This window comes from Coenobita brevimanus, chromosome 103, assembly GCF_032717465.1.
Source record: "Coenobita brevimanus isolate Jiangsu-jjx chromosome 103, ASM3271746v2, whole genome shotgun sequence".
Lineage (NCBI taxonomy): Eukaryota > Metazoa > Arthropoda > Malacostraca > Decapoda > Coenobitidae > Coenobita > Coenobita brevimanus.
In genome coordinates this window covers 2,097,029-2,110,526 of record NC_137056.1, presented here as the reverse complement: position 1 = coordinate 2,110,526, position 13,498 = coordinate 2,097,029, and the positions used below count along the sequence as shown (strand labels likewise).

At 41.6% G+C, this 13,498-nt stretch overlaps 1 protein-coding gene and 1 pseudogene across 4 annotated transcripts in view; one reads left to right on the top strand and one right to left on the bottom strand.

The window, feature by feature from the left end:
- Positions 1-2,069: 2,069 nt before the first annotated feature.
- On the bottom strand, positions 2,070-12,836 carry LOC145415553 (uncharacterized; annotated as a pseudogene).
- LOC145415700 (serine/arginine-rich splicing factor 6-like) overlaps positions 2,326-13,498 on the top strand; it is a 35,814-nt gene continuing 24,641 nt past the window's right edge. For 2 of the 4 annotated variants that reach the window (XM_080284921.1, XM_080284918.1), the window contains exon 1: positions 12,607-12,699. The gene's annotated coding sequence lies outside the window, so the exon portion shown is untranslated. Of the gene's footprint in view, positions 2,412-12,606; positions 12,700-13,498 lie in introns of those variants that run through there. The other 2 variants (XM_080284920.1, XM_080284919.1) reach the window with 2 other exon arrangements.

The following is a 13,498-nucleotide window of genomic DNA, read 5'->3' as shown; positions in this document are numbered from 1 at the left end:
TGATGGTGATAATGACAAAAAGGGAAAATTAAGATGTTAAATGCAGAATAAATCACCCAGAAAAATGTGTTACGAAGTCTCCCTTGGCATCTGAAATACAGCCCAAAATCAGGTTATGAAATTGTGTCCTCTGCATAGATTGTTGTAAACTAATTGTACATAGATGCCTTGTCATAGTTACTGTATCTGGAAACTGTTCTAGAGTACAGTATTGTTTATGTTCTGTGACCATAAAGAAAACAAAATATTAGGAGAGTATTATGTATTGTATGAATCCAGGTACTGTATAACTAAAGCTGTATACAAGTGTAATCAATAAAAGAGATACTGTTATGTTTCCAGTGTTTTATTATCCCCCCTTTTGGAGCTTCATTCATTTCAGTTATTTATATTTATTTTAGAAAAACCTTACTCATCTTTATGTGGGAAAAGGAGTATGATGATGATAATGATGATGATAATGCAAAAAAAATAATTGCATTCACACACGCACACACAACTGAATATCTTGCATACTATGCATTAAGACAACTACAGTATATATCTGCTTCTTAGTAAAGCAAAAGCATACACAATTTTATGACATCGTCATCATGCATACCTACAGTTAATCACTATTCCACTCTGAAGCTTGTCTTCTGATCTGAAACCTCATTAATGGATTGCAAGAGGTTTATCTACCATCATAAAAGCATTTACCTCTGCCTATCTCTACAACTACCTACCCTCCTTCAAAATGGAAGACATTATCCACCTTAATATTATGGTGTTTTATCCATCCATCCATCGTCCAATCTTACGTTGCCCCATGAGGAGCGTAGAAGCCCAGGGCTAGGCTGTTGGTCCTGACATTTAAGATGAGAGTGAATGGTGTTTTATCTCCTATGCCAAATATGATTAACCCTTTAGCACAAAAAGCTACCAGTACACTTTCATCCCACTCTTATGGAAAGACACTGTCTTCAGAGTGAGGTTTCACGTGATTGAGGTTCAGCATCACTCAGAGACTGCAAGCGAATCACATAATGGCCACCACTGAGTAATAGCCTATACATTGTCTCATCTCCTATTCCTGCCTACCCTGGAGTTGTAACATTTTATCTCATTTGCCCTAGTTGACAACAGTAATGTTGATTCATTACATCAACTGTAGTTGGTCTCACCACTCCCAGCACTTCCACAATCTACTAAGGCTTTGTAGTTACTCTGAGACCCTCAGCTTGTGAAGAAGAGACGTGTTTGGACAGTAAAAAAAAAAAAAAGAAAAAAAAAAAAAAACTTTTTGCTTTGCTATTATCCTCCTCTTTATCTATAGATCATAATCATCATCATGACCAATTTCATCACCTAAGAATAAAAAGAAAACCTGGGTAAGTCACTGGTGTGGTCGACAGTGTGACTATTTATTTTGTTAAGCACCAGACTATGCTCGAGTTTAATGGGACATCCTCCAGGTACAGTACCCAACCCTTATATGATCTGCACCATGGAGTAGAACCTGACCCTTGCAGTAAAGCCTGAACCATGGAGTAGAGACCACACGGAAACAGCTGTCTCAGTGGATGTAAAAAGTTTCTATTAAGTGAACAAGGCTGACTCATGCAAGCATAAAACAATGCCTTTCAAAATGAAGGTGAGACAATATACACTATGGAGAGAAAAGTAAACCATAGTAGTGAATAAGGATAGGTATCTTATGGAGACCCATTCATTGAAGTAGACAGCGAGATAAGATACTGCAAATACAGTAGTGTGTTTGGGAAAAGTTAATCTGAGCTACAATTTTTGGCATTATAAAGCTGGAAAAGGATAACAGGACCTTTTTGTATTCTGATTAACTGTGAATAACACCAGGTGATTCGTTAAGCTGAAGAAATTTCAAGCAGTCAATGATGCAGTAAGTTTATCAAGTAATCCTCTTGTTTTTGTGGATGCACATAGGTGTTCAACACGATGGTTTAAATATAGTATCGTGATTAACATTTCTGTAGTCATAAACAAACTTTTTTTTTCTTAGATAAAATTCTAGACGATGTTTTTCATCTGTGTGAAGTTCCAGCAAGCAACGGCTAAATCTGCAATCTGTGCCACATCTCCACTTTGGCCATCCTCCTGAGCGCCAGCCCCCAGTGTGTTAGGCGGACATCCAGGGGGTCGCCGGGCACGCTCACTGTCTCGCCTGCCACATCACCTGCCGCTCCATTTGCCTCACCATCTTCCTCCATGCCTCCCTCTTCGCCTGCCACCCTTCCCACCTCCCTGTCTGGATGGCTAAAGAGTCCCTGTGGCCTCTGTTCCCCACCAAACAGCTCGTGAGGACCCAGCACCACCCTGCCCAGCTCCGCCTCGTTCGAAGTGACAGTGTGGCGTGCTCGACCGTAGATCTGTTTAGAGGCACATGTTATAAGACGGTATGTAGGCCTAAGGCTTAACTTTTTTCTTTTTTCTTTTTACTTTTAATTCCTGGTGATTTAGTGATTAGAACGTCCCAGCTAGAATGATGCCCTTGCATAGGTTCGAGCCCCATGAGGGGATTTTTTGATAATGTAGTGCATGCAATCAAGGGAAGTAAATCATCAATCTCTGATCCCTACCCCTCGAAGGGACTAACATGGCATTGGCTTTTTTATTTTTTTTTAACTTTTTACATTGTATTAGTAACCTTTCCACAACAATGATGTCTCGTATTCTCGTCTTTTTATCGACCTGAAGGACGACGTCGGAGATAAACTTTATTCTTGTGCTGAAACCGATGTTTAAGACGGTACCGGAATGATAAACCTCACTCTTGTTTTATCATCGAACTGTAAGAAGTTAACCTAATACTCTTATCTTATTACTTATCTGTAAGGAGACAGACCTAATTCTCGTCTCATAACCGACCTGTAAGACGATGGAGGAGAGATGGACGTTTTTCTTGGCTACGGGGAAGTCAATGGAGCAGTTGTGTTTGAAGACTGCCTGCCAGCCCTCCTCCCCGTTACCCTTGGGTCTGTCCAGTTTCATTCCTGGTACGTCTTTCTTTTTCTTGTAACCCTCGGTGTAGAGTAACGCTCTCACCCAGATGTCTACACGGGCTGCTCGATAAAGAAATAATAATAATAATAATTTAAAAAAAAAAATAGTCTTCATTCGTTTCCCATGTCTGAACCAGCTAAAAAGGACACATTCTCTTTTGTTTACTCATTTCCTTATTAACCTCATAATCTTATAATCACCATCACATAACCACAAATCAACATCATTATCACTTAACCGCCAGTCATCGTCATCGTCATTATCATCATCTAAACACCAGTCATCATCATCTCTCTACTCTCTAGCTCCATACATCATCATGATCATGATCATCATCGTCATATCATCATCAGCAGCAGCAGCATTCCTTACTCTTAAACGACGAGGCCACATTAGGTCCCAGGATCTGTACTCTAATATTCCTGAGATGTAGTATATCCGCCGTGAAGGTATACTCCCCGTAGGACCTCTCGCAGCAGGACAGCGCCACCAGGGCCATCCCGAGATGGTCCTGCTCCTGTAGAGGGGATCAGAGAGGCAGTGGTACTTGTGGTAAGAAAGTGTGATTGGAGTGTGTGAGTGTGGTAGGAAGGTGTGTGTGTGTGTGTGTGATGTTAATGGATAACTTAATTTTACACACATAGCCACCTGCGCAACTCGCACACAGCCACCTACTCTCTCTCTCTCTCTCTCTCTCTCTCTGTGGGGTGCGGTAGCACGGTGGTAGCGCGCTGAGCTTGTGATCGGGAGGTCGCAAGTTCGAGCCTCGCCCGGGCTATCGTTGCCGGGAGGGGTACCTCACTCCTGTAACCCCAGCGGGGCCATATGGCCTTAGTTGCCTAGCTCGGGGAATTTATTTTTCTATTTTTTTTTTCTCTCTCTCTCATTCTTTATCTATCTACCTCCTACCTTGGTGCCATGTCTAAGGTGCAGAGGGAAGCTGTGCCACTGTTCATCGTCCAGGCTCTGAGCGCCCAAGTTTGGCACAAGACCGTGACCCAAGGCCAGATAGTCCTTATCCCTGTGCTTTGACTCGAACCCCGACACCACCAAGGACCGCTCACCAACCTTATTGAGCTGGGGGGGGGGTAGGGAGCTGTCAGTTGTTGATTTTGATGATGATAATGGGAAGGTGATGGTGATTATGATGACCGAGGTGCTTATTATTATTATTATTATTATTACTATTGTTGTTGTTGTTGTTGACTGAATATTTAACTAACCGATTGACTAACTTCCTGACTGACAGATGTTACCTAACTTCCCTGTTATTGCAGTGACTTTTTTTTTTTTTTTACAGAAAATGAACAGAGGAAGGAAGAACAGTCAAAATTTAAAAAAAAAATCATACACCAGATTACGTATGTCCATTCATAAAAAAATAAAAAAAAAATCTGTAACCCTTGGACTTGAACTGCTGTAGGCTGAAGGGTTTTTTGACTGAGTAGCTATTTAATCCAGTAGCTGACTTACTGGACATTAAACTGACTGCTTAGCTAATTAATACTCGAACATCAGCTGACTTACTGACTTAAACTGACCTTAATGGAGCACTTTGGTGTGAATGTGTATGATGGGTGACTGAGACCCGCCTTTATATCCTTCACCCACCTCCCTTTCTTCCCTGGTCTCACCCATACCTGTTGAAAAGCACTCGTCAGTAGGAGCTACGGGGCTGTTTATACCAAAGTCCATGAAAGTATAGACTGGTTTGTTCGATCCTACCAACATACGCATAGATGTTTGTAGACGGAAGATAAATACAAAGGAGTCATCATCATTATCATTATCATGTTCTCTCTCTCTCTCTCTCTCTCTCTCTTTCCAGATCAGTCTAACCAAAGAATTGGCGAAACCATAAGTTTTATTATTATTATCATCATCATCATTATTATTATTATTATTATTATTATTTACTATTGTTTATTATCATTATTACCACCATTATTACTATTGTTATATTTTTATTTATCATCATCTCCATCATCATCATTTTATTTTCATCTCACCTTAAAGTCCAGTGGTACCTTCTCTTTGCCAGGCGGGAGTTGCGTCACTTGCACAATGTCCACCTCCAGACTGAAATATACACAGAAATTACATACTTTGAACGTTTGCATTTTGGAGATTTCGTAAACAGCTGACCCATTTGACTCGTTCCGTACTCTTTGTATGTGGGATTAGTGGTAGTAGTAGTAGTGGTAGTAGTAGTAGCAGCAGCAGTACTGGTAGTAGAAATAGCAGTAGTAGTTGTTGTTGTTGTTGATGTTATTTTAGTAGTAGTACTTTTACTGCTGTTGTTTATGTTGTTCCTACTGCAACTACTACTACCACCACTAGTAATAGTAATGGTAGTAGTAATAGTAGCAGCAGCAGCAGCAGTGGTATGGTGGTGATAATAGTGGTAGTGGTGATAACAGCAGTTGTCACTAGGATAAATATATAAGAAATAATGAAAGCATATAAGTACCCGGTATAATGCTAATATGTTGCTAGGTGGATAAGGCTGGCGTTGAGTATATATAACTTAGTAGTCGTAGCAGACACACAGCCAAGTTTTTCTTTGTGTGTGTGTGTGTGTGTGTGGAGGGCTAAATAGAGGGCCTCCATTGCATAAGAGGATTTATTTTCTTTGTGTTTCTTCAGTGTGTCATAGTTTATCCCTTCAATGCGATGACGTATGTTCTGGAAAAGGGTGCCTTCAAGTGGTGTCATCTAACTGTGATACTGGTACCTTACACCGACCATCACCATGCCAAAAGAGTACCATACATGATTGTTCTTGGTGATGGTCAGGTGTAAGATGCTGAATAAATCGCTGAGGAAGGTGCGCTACAAGATCTCCAAAGTCCTTCTTCCGACACTTACTGACTGTTGTGGTATCTCACGGCCACCACCACCAGACCAAAAGAGTACCACACAGGGTTGTCCCTGGTGTCGGCGCGACCCCTGAAGGCAGCGATGGCCCTCAGTGTGTGGTTGCTGCGGAGCCTAACGGGCGTGGCGTTCCCCTCGGCCAGGTACTGACCCACGTACCTCATGTCAACGTCACCCAGGCCAAGCATCCCCCTCACCCGACCCCACCCACTCCGCCACCCACCTCTGCCATCATCTTGTGGGTATTCTGTTTAGGGTGAGAACATCAAAACGCCAATATATTACAAGTTTCGTAAAGAAAATTATGAAGACTCTAGCCTACTAGAATGCCAGTACTGTGCAGGTCTTTGGTCCTCAACCTAGTTTCGCATCAAACAGTTTCTACAGTATGTGGGTATAACTCCAAAAAAATAACTTAGCTTCGTGGCATTTACTTTTTTTTTTTTTTAAGTTTATTCCCATTGCTTTGGTTACGAAGTGTTTTGGTAGTAGCATAGGCAAAGGTAGGAGTATAAACAAACTATATATATATATATATATATATATATATATATATATATATATATATATATATATATATATATATATATATATATGAGAGAGAGAGAGTACTCACCTGTGAGTCTGTTGGAGATGAGTGCCGGGTTGGGGCTGGGGATGAGGGCTGGGTTGGTGTGCGTGGGGCGGGCCAGGGGTCTGGCAGCTTCTTCTGGGGTCAGGAATTTCGGGTGCACACGTCGGAGTCGTCGCCCCTGCGTACGCACATGTGTACGCATTACTTCACACACATGCACATGCATTTTTATTTATCTGTTTACTGTATTTATTTCATCTATCTATCTATCTATCTAACTATGAATGTCTCTGTCTGTCTGTCTACCAATTTGTCTGTCTGTCTACCAATTTGTCTGCCTTTGTCCGCCTGTCATGTCTATGTCTGTCTGTCTGTCTGTCTATCTGTCTATGTTTTTCTATCTATTTATCTATCTATCTATCTATGTTCTACTACTCACAGCAGGAGTAATGAGAGGAGAGTGTGGGTGTGTCGAGGCCTGACCAGTGTCGGGAGTGTCAGGCCTGAGGGAGTGGCTGGAGGTGCTTAGGAGGCTGTGAATGCTTCGGACACTGCCGGGGACGCTGTTGGGAGTAGCGCAACGGCTAGGGCTGCTGGGGGAGGGAGAGGGGCTATGGGGGCTGCTAGGGTCCTCTGAGGGGACTGGAGTGGGGCTGGGAGCATTGGAGCAGCTGGGGGAGGAAGGGCAGGACCACTCACACTCGCTAGCAGAACTCAGGTCTGGACGGTGCTGTGGGCTGGCAGCTGTAGAGGGAATAGTAGTAGTAGTAGTACGGTAGTCGTAGTAGTAGCAGTCGTAGTAGTAGCTGTACAGGTTTTAAACAGTGTATACTGATTATTGAAAATATGTCTATGACCCAACTTAAACCAACCTAACGTAACCTATTCTAAAGTGCTCCAACCCAGCCTAGTCTACTACTTTTTCGAAAATTTCCTAACACTTCTTCCTCGGCGATCTATTTTGCCTGTTACATACTTTCTTCCTCTTGTACCCTACTTAACCGAAAGCTACAGTTTAATACTCATAATATCTCGCAAAGAAATGCTGCTACGAATTCTGTGCAACTCACCGGGCTGTACTGTAACGACCACTGTCTTAGGCATGAGTGACGGGTGGAACAGAGGAACGCCAGCTGAACCCTTGCGTACGTATGCACCCTCACCATCGTCATCGCCTTCCCCAGCCTCAGAGTCTGTGTTGTCTGCTCTGAAATGGTGTGTGGGGTTAGGTTAGTGATGGGGCTGGAGTTGGTCTGTGTGGTGATGTATGAATTACCGAGTGAAATATAGCTATGCTGATGGTGGTGATGGTAACTTTGATGACGATGATGATGATGATGATTATAATAGCAACGATGATGACACCTGTAGTGATGATAATGATGATGTCGATCACTAAGGTGAGACGGTAAAAATGAGTAATATATATATATATATATATATATATATATATATATATATATATATATATATATATATATATATATACGAAAAAGCTGGTCACCTTGTAGACATAATGGAGCGCCTCAGCCTTAGATTTTTGTGTACAGATGCAAGGGGGGCGGTGGTCCCTCCAACCCCCTTGCCCCCCAACCCCAGGCACTCCACACACCATCCCGGCAGCACCATCACGTCCCTAACACACTATCTACAGGAGTGGAGAAGTTACATAAATACCTTTTCTATTTTGGTGGTCGTGCAGCACCTGTGTATCAAACCATTCTTGCTTCTCTTTTGCCAGGCTCAGTAATATAAGAGTTTACTGCTATGCTCAGTCCTTTCTAAATATCGTAATGGTGGATACACAAACTTACATTCAATTCCGTTTTCATTATTATGGTTCTCTCACTTTAACTGAGCCCACATTTTTTTACATTTGTAGCTTATTTCCTGTGCCTATGGAAGAATAAGACAATGTTATGACTACAATTTTACCACAGTATTTCTTCGTGACTAGCATCATATTCTAGTGTTAATCTATGGCTACAGCTCGGCATTCAAGATGGAGAGATGGCAATTTTAGGCCTAGTTAGAGTGCAAGGAGTATAAGCACCGAGGAGATAATATTACGCTCATGATATTGTAATTTTAATGTGAAATCTTAGTAGGGGGTTACGTACAGTCAAAGAAACAACCATCTTCCAAGGTCCACTAACGAAAGACAATGAAAATCCAATCTCCACAACTACAGTACGTGTTGCAGATACTGTAGTTCGATTTTTCCGGTATGTATTCGTCAGACTCTTAGAAAACGCTTATTTCTTTGTATGTTCTCTAACTTGGTTTAAAATTACCATCTCTCCGTCCTGAATGAAGACCTGTAATGATAGATTAACACTAGATCATTATGCTAGTCACGAAGAAGTGCAGTGGACAGGATGTAGAGCCGTAGCACTGTATTTCTGCCACTGAGCTCCCTGAAATAAACTGCAAAAGGAAGAAAATCTGGGCAAAGTTAAGGTAAAAGAAAACTGTGATCGTTCTCTATAGCCTGGTTATTTTCACGTGACAGATCCCTAACTTTTTTCATTTCAGTTGACGGCCAGGTGTTTTCGGATTGGAGGATAAATTTGACTAATAACCAAGGAGACTCCCTCCTACCTTCTAACTGAAGACGTTAATGAAGGTTATTTAAAACTCCAAGTTAATATTTTAAAAAGTTAACGTATAGAAGATGTATTAAATTGCTTTTTCGGATCCTTTGCAAGAAACACCGAAAGAAAACGTCGCGTGAATTTTGATATAGAGTTCATCAATAACACGAACACACCCAGACACCGACCCAGCTTCCTTCACTGTAATAATAGTTCAGTGGAGCAAGGTAAGGTGTGTATGTGTCAATGCTATCGCTGTTATCGGTGAAGGTATAAGCTCCCGCCTTGTCCTTATCTACCCATGTTTCGCCACCTTTGGATTAAAACTAACTTCATATCCTTGTTGTGACTTAAATGTGGCCAGTAAGTACTTTATTATTCGATGACGTCATTTTCTATACAGTACTTCAATCACCTTAACTTGGCCCAGATTTTCGTCCGTTTGCAGCTTTATTTCTTAAATCAGCAGCAAAATCAGATAATGCTGCGGCTCTGCATCCCTTCCATAGCACTTTTTCGTGACTATCACCGTATTCTAGTCTTAATCTCTTGTTACAGCTCAGCACTTAAGATGGTGAGATGACAATTTCACGCCTAGTTAAAGTGAACAGGGTATAGTTTATTTCTCCTACTTCTAGGCGATGTTTTTCTAGTATTTTCCCATCCCCGGAAAAGAGCGAGATGGATGCAGAAGAGGGTTATGGTAAGACAAGCCTTCAGTCCACCGGGTTCACATTTCAGATGATGCTAGGGCCACAGTGATATCTCTCATCACCAGACACAAACCGCTATAGTTACTTTTGTTTTCTTTCTATTATCACACCACTGTCACCACAACCATTATCATCGCTACCACAGTCACCAATATTACATTCACCACAGCCATTGTCACCACCACCACCACCATCACCGCCACCACTACAACCATCGTTACCACTACCATCATCACCATCACTCATATCATCACTATCTTCATCGTCAACATTACCTTCATCACCACTATATCTACCATCGTTACCACCACCACCATCACCACCCAGTAGGCTACATCCTCTTACCCGGTATAAAGCTGTTTGCCCCGTATCCCTGTTCACCAGCATTACAACTTGAGGACCTGGTTGAAGATTCGATGGTTACGTGTCGTATTCTAGGGGAAGACCGAATATCTATTGATTTGTCATCCGTTTTGTCTCCCCATCAGGAGCATAGGGTTCCAGGACGAGGCTACACAGTAGACATTTAAGGTTAAAATGGCCAGCCTTCCTCGCCCGTGTGTGGCATTAGGTAAACAATAAACTCCAGCTACCTCCCGGATGCAAACACTTTCCTAACACATCCGACTGGAACGCCTTAGCCTACTAGGCCAAGGGTGCCGTCGGTCATATGGTAACCAGCCAACATAGAAGCTTGTTTCCTAAATTACAGGAAACTGTTTGGCTTGCCATATAGTAGAGAACACCTGAAGGTTGTGGCACACCACGGTGGTAAGCTTTATCTAAAACTGATAGTCTCTTTTTTCCTAGTGCATTCGAGAGGTTCACTGTCTCTGCTAATCACAGCGCTACCCAGATGCTGGATGTCATTTGGTGACGAGGCCTTGCCCACAGGACTCTTGTCTAAGGACACTACACTAGCCTGTTTGCACCCAAAACAATGACGGCTTTGCAAATCGATGATTGCATATCGTAGTAGCAGGTTGGTGGAGGAGAGCAACATCCTTGTTATTTGGTGTGACCATTTGAATATTCGGAGGGGGGGGGGGTGCCTTTTCGGCCACCCATCTGGCTGAAACAACGCACCCAATTTCAGGGTTTATAAATGCAGATCCCTATCCCAAGTGCTAGACTGAGAGACTTGGGGGGAAAGGGAGAAAGGAAGAGGAGGGTTGAGACTATAGAACTGAGGGGAGAGGTGCGTCAGACAGTGAGTCAAAGGAGCAGCCTACAAAGGAAAGCTAACAGCAACAGAACTAATATGGTCCTTTCGAGGCTGCTTGTTACAGAGAAAACTATGACTATGATATCTAATCCTACATGTTGAAGGTAAGGACAGTAAAGCAAGAAGACTCTCCCCCAGCCACCAAACCCTCCAGTCGATGCTGGCAGGAAAAAAGTGAGAAGGACCACCAGGCAACATGAAAAAGATGACATGGAATTTTCATAGGAAATACTGAAAAGTGGTAAACTATAGTCTGTCCTGCTATATCTATACATTACAAGTGTTAGTAAACTACAATTATTATTATCATTAATTACATAGTAAACAGTTTCATCACATCTATCTATCTATTGCCAGACGCCGTAATCCCGTAAGGGGTGGCCATTTGACTTTGAGTTATTTGTTTTACGAGGAGGGGCACTAACCCTCCACCAACCCTCTTGCTGACACGTAGGGAGCACGTATGGTTTGGTTATATGCTAAACCCAGCGTTGTAAATGGTTTCTTGGCTCACAGGAAACCATTTGGCTTGTAACTCAATGTTTAATGCCACCTGTAAAGGAAAGAAAAGTAATAAGAAGTGACAGGAAAGATGGGAGAAATAGGAAGAGAGGAGGGCAGGCACAGAAAAAGAATAATAAAGGCTAAGGAAGAAGTAGGCAGCACTACATCGAGTGATTGGATGATGGTCGCCACCACCTACCACTAACGATCTAAAATAAAAACAGCTTACATTATTATCCAGTCATAGGACAGGATTATTCCCCTGAGCTAGATCTAGATAGATGATAATTATAGCCCTTCAGGGTTACAGGATAGAGCGCTACCCTTCCCTGCAAAGGCAGTATTATTCAGTCACGAAGACCATTAGCTGGGGATCTGAAGCCATATACTATCATTGTTCTGTGATTTTTTTTTTTTATTTTCTGTCAGTTAAGCAGTATTTAAATCAGTTTTCCCGAATTCAAATAGTGAAGATTTGTTTGTGCTGCGATATATCCGCGGACCCTCCGACCTAAGCAAGTATTCATAAAGGATCTTAATCACTGTTTACTGTAAACAGTTCTGCATAGCAATTCAGTATAATGGCGTGCTTTTATAATTTTCCACTATTATTTACTGCAGTTTACTTATGTAGTGTCTGCTACCGGCATGAGTTGAAGTAAAAGTGTAAACTAAGGATCTCCTACGCGGTATAAGTCCATGAAATTTTATGAATACGCTGCTGCTGCTGATATCTCTCGTTTTATGACCATTCAGCTTTGCCATGGTGCCATCTTAGAATTCTTTCAAATATATTGTAGAGGATGGCATGACACAGCAAGCAAACTTATTTGTGGCAATAATAAAGAGCATCTCAAGGCTGAAAGAATTTTGCAGTCATCGCTTTTTACACTATAGCACACAAATAAGTTCCTTTCAGAAGTATTAAATGTATTGTTATTGTGATACCGATTTGGGTAATCCGTATAAATTTATGTTTCTAATTAAATTGCACAAAAAATAAAGTATATTTAGAGGAGAAAGAAAATGTCCTACATATGACATTTGGTTAAATAACGAAGAGGATGTTCCAATAACGTTCCATGCTAGAGCCAGCTACTTCGCAGTACTTCGTGAGGAGAAACGTCTAGGCACGTGGACATATTGAACACATTTTTCACGCATTTATTATCTCCGTTTTACCTTCGATGATATGTGAGTAGTTTGGTTTGAGTGTTGCATTTACATTTGTGAGGTATTCATGGGCGTAGCTTTTTGTAACTTGCTTATTTTTGAGGTGCTTACGGTAAGCCTGACGTGGGAGGCGGGAAGGGGACAAGCTGGTACGCCATGTTGGGCCTCCTCATTCCCACTTGGCCTTGATTTTAGTATTTACGTGGAATAACATTTCTAGATTATAATGCATATATGGTGTTTTTGGGCGAACAAGTTGTGGATTGTTAGCCAGGAGATTGTGAAGTGTGTAGAAAGGTGTTGATAGTGAAATGGTGACAATGCTTTCGTTCCAGAGTAACGGTGACAAGGCATATTGAACAACTTATCATAACCTGTATCATTTAGGATGATGTGGCAACGGTCATATCAGCAAGTGGTATGGGTTTGTACTAGGTAATAGTGGTAAGATGTAGCATCGCGTTTGTTAGAAATTTAGAGTAGGAAGACAATGCTAACGGTACAGCAAGAAATTTTTAATGGGTTGCAATGTTACCGTTGGCTAATGCGAAGGAAATTAAATAGCACGATTTTATCAGTCTATTCGGTGTTGGTTTTTTTCTGCCTAGGCCAGGATGAAAGGATGTCATGTTGGAAATGAAGAATGTCATGGTTATGAAATATTACTTTCACTTTTTTCTATAGTTTTAGGTTAAAATCAGTGGCAGGATGCAGGAGAGCTCACTTTCACAAATGTAATGTTTATGACAAGGATTAAGTTTTGTTTGTGTAGTTCATGTTAAACTAATTTTGTGGAAATAATTTACATGTAGGGCCATAG